Source organism: Phascolarctos cinereus, unplaced genomic scaffold (genome assembly GCF_003287225.1).
Source record: "Phascolarctos cinereus isolate Bilbo 61053 unplaced genomic scaffold, phaCin_HiC Scaffold_5;HRSCAF=322, whole genome shotgun sequence".
Taxonomy (NCBI): domain Eukaryota; kingdom Metazoa; phylum Chordata; class Mammalia; order Diprotodontia; family Phascolarctidae; genus Phascolarctos; species Phascolarctos cinereus.
The window spans coordinates 462788696-462795219 of NW_027555958.1; positions in this window are offsets into that span (position 1 = coordinate 462788696).

Below are 6524 nucleotides of genomic sequence, written 5' to 3' on the forward strand. Positions count from 1 at the left end.
GGTTACAGAGGCAGGGGCAGGGGAGGGAAGGGTGCAGGGAATGGGGTGAGGAAGCTCAGGGTACAAGCAGGAAATGGCTGGGAAGTTTCTTGGAGGCCTAGTTCCAGGCAAGACAAGATTAAAGTTCACTTATCAGAACCAGGCTGCCAAGGCACAGCGTCTGAGGGATTAGTTGGGGTGGCAGTGAGGATGCTGGATAGCACCCAGATGGAAATGGCAGGAAGCCTTTTGGAGGCAGCAGGACGTGGACAGTAAAGCCTGGCCCAGAAGTTGCCTTGTGAGTAGCCCTAACTTTAAGAGCTCAGGGATCTTGCTTCCTATGGAGGAATTTCTTGGGGAGAGAATAGGAATGGTGTGGGGGCCCCAGGGCTCTGAGAAACAGCAAGGAGGGACCAGAACCTTTGGGGCCCGGGAGAACAAGCTCTCTTCAGATGATTGGCATCCCATGGGAAGGGAGGCTACCTCTCTAGAGGCTTGAGGGAGCTTTCCTTCTGGGGGGGAACAGACCCTCAGAAGGCTGTATTTGTCTCCATGCGTTGAAAAGGGGACTCCCCAGAATGTTGGACTCTCATTGCCTCGCTAGCAGCCCTAAGCTGTTTCTTGTCTGAATGGTCCAAACCCCAGGAAAGCCTACACATCTGCACACTCGTTAGGAGCCTGGGGAGACATGGGAAACATGTTCTCATGTAGGGACTGCCATATTGTGCTCTCCTTCCCAAAGGGGACTGGGGATAAACCTCAAGGTGGCGCTGTGAGTGGGAGGGCAGGGGACTGTGTGGGTGTGTGGCCAGAGTGACTCATTGGAAGGGCTGCATTGGGAGGCACCTTATTTAAAACCTTAACTTCAGTCCTTTTCCAAGGGGTGTCCAAGGAGACCTTTTCTAAGAGGAGATTGGAGGACTTTAGGACCTTGATAGAAAAAGAAAATTCCTGGAGAAGAAGCAAATTGTATTGATTATTTATGGACGATAGGTAGTTCTTTCTGCATTTTCCTCCTTTGTTTATGGAGTCCTTTGCAGGGTGTGTGTGTGTGTGTGTGTGTGTATGTACAAATATACACATGTACATAAACACAAATGCAGGTTTGTGTATGCACACACATATATATATACATACATGTGTATGTACAGCTATATATGTATGAGGGAATGAAATAAAGTCTGTCTCATATTCAGTTTGTGTGCTTGTGTGTGAGCTGGGGAGGAACGCTATTTCCCCAGATACAGACATAAGCGGTGTTCTGAGAGTCTCTGAAGTCAGCTGTGAGTGGGGACAGAAGGAGCCAAAGAGTTTGTGATCATTTGGTGGCTGTGGCCAGGATTGGACCCAGTTTGTGTAAACTGAGTTTGGGTCAGTGAGAGAGGGTTTACATACAGAACAGCATTCGGGGCCCTGTAGCTTGCACCAAAAACACTGCATCTGACTTTTTTTAGCATCGCAACCCCAGAAACTCCGCATTCCCTCCTCCTGTCCCTGTCAGCTCACCAGTTTGATAGTGCTTCTCTCAGAGTGAAGTTGGGATTGGGCTCCAGACATCTTTGTGCCCAGTATTTTTTTCCTTGCCCTTGGACTCCTCAACTGCGGTTGCTCCAGCTAGCCACAACCCTCCCCCATCCTCAAGGGAGTGGAAGGTCTCGGGCCTGGAATTCATTTAGCAAGGCTCTAAATTTAGAGATCGCCAAACAGCACCCACTGTCAGCATGGTCGTGCAGCTGTGATTTGAGCCGCCCTCCCAACTCGGCCTTGCTCTGCAGTGGGGCACCAGCCTGCTGGGGCTGGGAGAGCCTGGGAACTGGAATCTGGCCAGCAAGCTCCAGCTAGCTGCTGCCGGGGTGGAGGCGGGGTGGGGTGTTAGCCCAAGACTCTGCTACTCCCCTCCTGGGAATTAGGAACTCTCCCTGTCTTGTAGCCAGCAGGTTACCTGGCTAAGGAGGGAGCCCAGAGAAGGGAAATCTGGGTGAAAGCCCCCTCTGGCAGTCCCAGTTCATTCCCAGGCCTGACACTGCCATGCCTGAAGCATCAGAAGCTTTTGCCAAACACCACACCCTTCTCTGGAAAGGGTGACTTACTAGTTTGTGAATGAAAGCAGTAACAACTGAGAGGATTCAAGAGCAAATTATTGAGAGATGGGGCTGTCCTTGACATGGGAAGTCCATCAGCTATGGTCTCTCTAAGTGCATCCAAAGTGTCTAATCATTAGAGCCAAAGGGGACAGTTTCAGTTCTCTTGCTGTGTGCTGGAGCCTGCCTTAATAAATCACCCAGCGGTTGGTGTATCTAAGTCCAATCATCCTGAAGGGGGATAAATCACGGTTGTCAATGCCCACTTAGACTTTACTTATTCAAAGTGGTTACAATCCAAGAGAGATGCTCCTAGCCGGTAACCAAACACCTCCAATGAGGTAGGCCAGGCCCCTTCTGGGACTGTCTTCTCAGAGCTGGGCCACTTTCTGGGCCTTCTCTTGGGGAAATGTGGAAGAAGAGTGGGGGAGGGGTGTTAGGTTGAGTTACAGGCTGAGAGATGATACAGTCCTTGGGACAGAAAGCTAAATAATTCACCATTTCTTTCAATAGGGGGTTGAATTCCCCTCCGCCCTCCCTTGCCATCAGGGCCAGGAATCCTACCCTAGGTGTTCACTTGAACATTCAAACAAATCGTTCTGTCATCAATAATGCTCTTTGGCACTTAGTGCCAGAACAATGGGGTGTGTGAGGGGGAAGGGAAGAGATCAGAGAGGGGGCATCCTTCTCAGTGGAACCAAGGCTAGGGTGACATTTCTGTCTAATACCAGAGGCACATGCATGGTGGACAGAGCACTGGACTTGGACTCAGGAAGACAGGAGTTCAAATACGGCCTCTGACACTAGCACGGTATCTAGCTCATAGCAGACACTTAATAAATGTTCATTGAATTGTTCGAGTCACTTGATCTGTCTGGGGCTTGGTTCCTCATCTGCAAATATGAGGATAATAATACCTGTAGTAACTATCTCTGCATAAGGGAAGGTATCTTTTGGAAGTGAACTTTTGGAAGAATACAGAGAAGAGTAACACAGGACGGTCAGGCATGAATTGATGAAAAATCAATGAGTGTTGTGTAGCATGGCACTGACTCCCACTCTTCTCTCTTTTAATTCTGGGCTCACTTGCTCAGCCAACCTGTACTCACAATGGCAGTTCCAGATTTCCAGAGTGGGGCGTCCACATTGCTATAAATCACTCTCTTAGGATCCTGGAGATAAATCCGGTGGGGAAAATTTGTTCCTACTACTTACAACCATAGTTCTTGAGCCCCCACCAGTGTTGCAAGATTAACTTCATTAACTCTTTTTAAAATTAATATTTCATTTTCCTCCAATTACATGTTAAAATAATTTTAACTTCTTTTTAAGTTTTGAGTTCCAAATTCTAACCTTCCCTCTCTTCCCTTCCCCTTCCCTGAGATGGTAAGCAATCCAATATAGGTTATGCATGTGCAATCATGTAAACCATTTCAATATTAGTCATTTTGTACAAGAAGACAAGAAAGAAAGAAAGAAAGAAAGAAAGAAAGAAAGAAGAAAGAAGAAAGAAAGAAAGAAAGAAAGAAAGAAAGAAAGAGAGAGAGAAAGAGAGAAAGAAAGAAAGAGAGAGAGAGAAAGAGAGAAAGAAAGGAAGGAAGAAGGAAGGAAGGAAGGAAGGAAGGAAGGAAGGAAGGAAGGAAGGAAAGAAGGAAGGAAGGAAGGAAAGAAGGAAGGAAGGAGGGAAGGAAGGAGGGAAGGAAGGAGGGAAGGAAGGAGGGAAGGAAGGAAGGAGGGAAGGAAGGAGGGAAGGAAGGAGGGAAGGAAGGAGGGAAGGAAGGAAGGAAGGAAGGAAGGAAGGAAGGAAGGAAGGAGGGAAGGAAGGAGGGAAGGAAGGAGGGAAGGAAGGAGGGAAGGAAGGAAGGAAGGAAGGAAGGAAGGAAGGAAGGGAGGGAGGGAGGGAGGGAGGGAGGAAGACGTGAAAATAGCATGCTTCATTCTGTAATCAGACAGTATCAGTTCTTTCTCTGGAGGCTGATAGCATGCTTCATCATGAGTTCTTTGGGATTGCCTTGGATCATTGTGTTGCTGAAAATAGCTAAGTCATTCACAATTCTTCATCATACAATATTGCTGTTACACAGCAGTCTCCTGGTTCTACTCACTCCATTTTGCATCAGTTCATGTAAATCTTTCCAGGTTTTTTTGAAATCTTTCTGATTGTCCTTTCTTGTAGTTCAATAATATTCCATTGCAATCATATACAAATGACAGGTATCCCTTGGATTTCCAATTCTTATCCACCACAAAAAGAGCTGCTATAAATATTTTTGTACAAATAGGCCCTTTTCTCCTTTTTTAAAATCTCTTTGGGATAAAGACCGAGCAATTGTATTGCTAGATCAAAGGGTATGCACGGTGTTATAGCCAACCTCGTTAACTCTTAATCAGAAACACTTACTAAACAGAAGGCAAAGCCATAATAATAACAACATATCATTCTACCTGTAAATTGAGAATAGCCTCTCCCACCGATGCACATATTGTCTGTAGTGGGGAAAGTGGCTACAAACTTACAGAACCCCAGCAGTGGCCACTTTTTAACTTCTTTTTAAGTTTTAAGTTCCAAATTCTAACTCTCCCTCTCTTCCCTTCGCCTCTCTGAAATGGTAAGCAAACCAATATAGGTTATACATGTGCAGTCATGTCAACCATTTTCATATTAGTCATTTTGTGCAAGAACACAAAAAAGAAAGAAAGAAAGAAAGAAAGAAAGAAAGAAAGAAAGAAAGAAAGAAAGAAAGAAAGAAAGAAAGAAAGAAAGAAAGAAAGAAAGAAAGAAAGAGAAAGAAAGGAAGGAAGGAAGGAAGGAAGGAAGGAAGGGAGAGAGAGAGAGAGAGAGAGAGAGAGAGAGAGAGAGAGAGGAAGGAAGGAAGGAAGGAAGGAAGGAAGGAAGGAAGGAAGGAAGGAAAAGAAAGAAAGAAAAAGGGGGGGTGGAAGGAAGGAAGGCTTATTAACTGGACTGCCAGCCTTGATGTACTTTGTCTTCCTCATGGGGAGTCCATACCACAAGTCACAGATGGGTGAAGCCTCTCTGCTCTCCTCTCTAAGGACTACTATTATTCTAGATTGCTGAAACAGTGCTAAGCTCCTTCAACAAAACAGAAATCCTAAGCCTGAGTTCTATAGGGCATTTCCAGATCTGCTACCTTCTGAGCTCTGGGGGTTTTCCAGACAGCAGATAAAAATACAACCTCCAAGGTCTGTTCTCACATCCTAAGACATCCTGGTTAGCCCCCAGAAGCAGACAGAAATCCTTTTTCTTTCTCCAACCCACCCAAACAGGTAGCAGAGCAAAACTTTTCTTCCTTCAGTCAGCTCTTCCAGGTAGAAGATGGCAGTGAAGGCTTTATGGTCTTCCTGTGACTCAATTCTGAGGATGATTCCTTGTCCCACATTTAAGTATTCTTTTCAGGTTCAAGTCATGTGTTCTGACTCATTCAGAGATCTGGTCTTGATAATCCCTACTGCTCCAATATAGAGTGTCTTATATGAAGTTACTCACCTCTATCTCATGAGAAACAAAAATCTATATTTCTGTCGGCCAAATCATAGCTAAGCAGTATACAATTATCCCATAGTCACCAAATGGTTCTACCATCTAGGCTTTCCCAGCTACCATCTTCAAAGTCCTTCTACTAATCATTTGCAAAATAGGTGCTAGGAAGTATTGCAGTTTAGCCAGCAGAGTGTTTTTCCTTCTGGTCTCTTTTCCCACAATTTCTTTTACAACTGTTTTCCTTCCTATCCCCTTTCAATTAAAGTATCTAAACCAGAAAGTACCACTTGACAAACAAATGAATGAGTAAGAATTTAAGTGTTTCCCATGTCCTAGGTACTATGATACTAAAGTGGGACCATGTCTCCCCTTAATGAGCTTTCATTCTAATAGTAGAGACAAGACATATAGCAGAAGTGGTGGCCAGGCAAAGGAGTTTGGGTTTGAGGAATCACAGAAATGGTAAGTTTTTTATTTTAAAGTTGAATGACACTTTTTTAAAGAAACAATAGCAATATTAATTTGATTACTCTGCCCACATCAAAAAGTAGAAGGAGTGGTTACCCACTGGCACCAGAACTGCCTACAAGATTGCTTAGGTGGATGGGTTAGGATAGAATAGGAATGCTGGCTAGTTATAGTAACCTACACAAGCACTCATTCATCAGTCAAACAGCTCCAAGGCGTCACCAGAAAGATTGCTAGCACTTATAAGATCTTCCATCAACTGCAGTATTTTATTTAGTATACTATGTGCAAGGGATGTTGCACTTGGCCTGAATGGGGGTTGGATACCCACCTTGCCCTGCAGTCAGCAGACTATGTGGCATATAAAGGAGCCCAAAGTTGAGAAATCTGGTTGGAGGATACTTCTGTCAGGCCAGCCATACGCATAATAGAGTAGTATAAACCATAGTCCATAATTACAATCCATAGTCCAGGGAGAGTACTCCACGCTGGAAGAA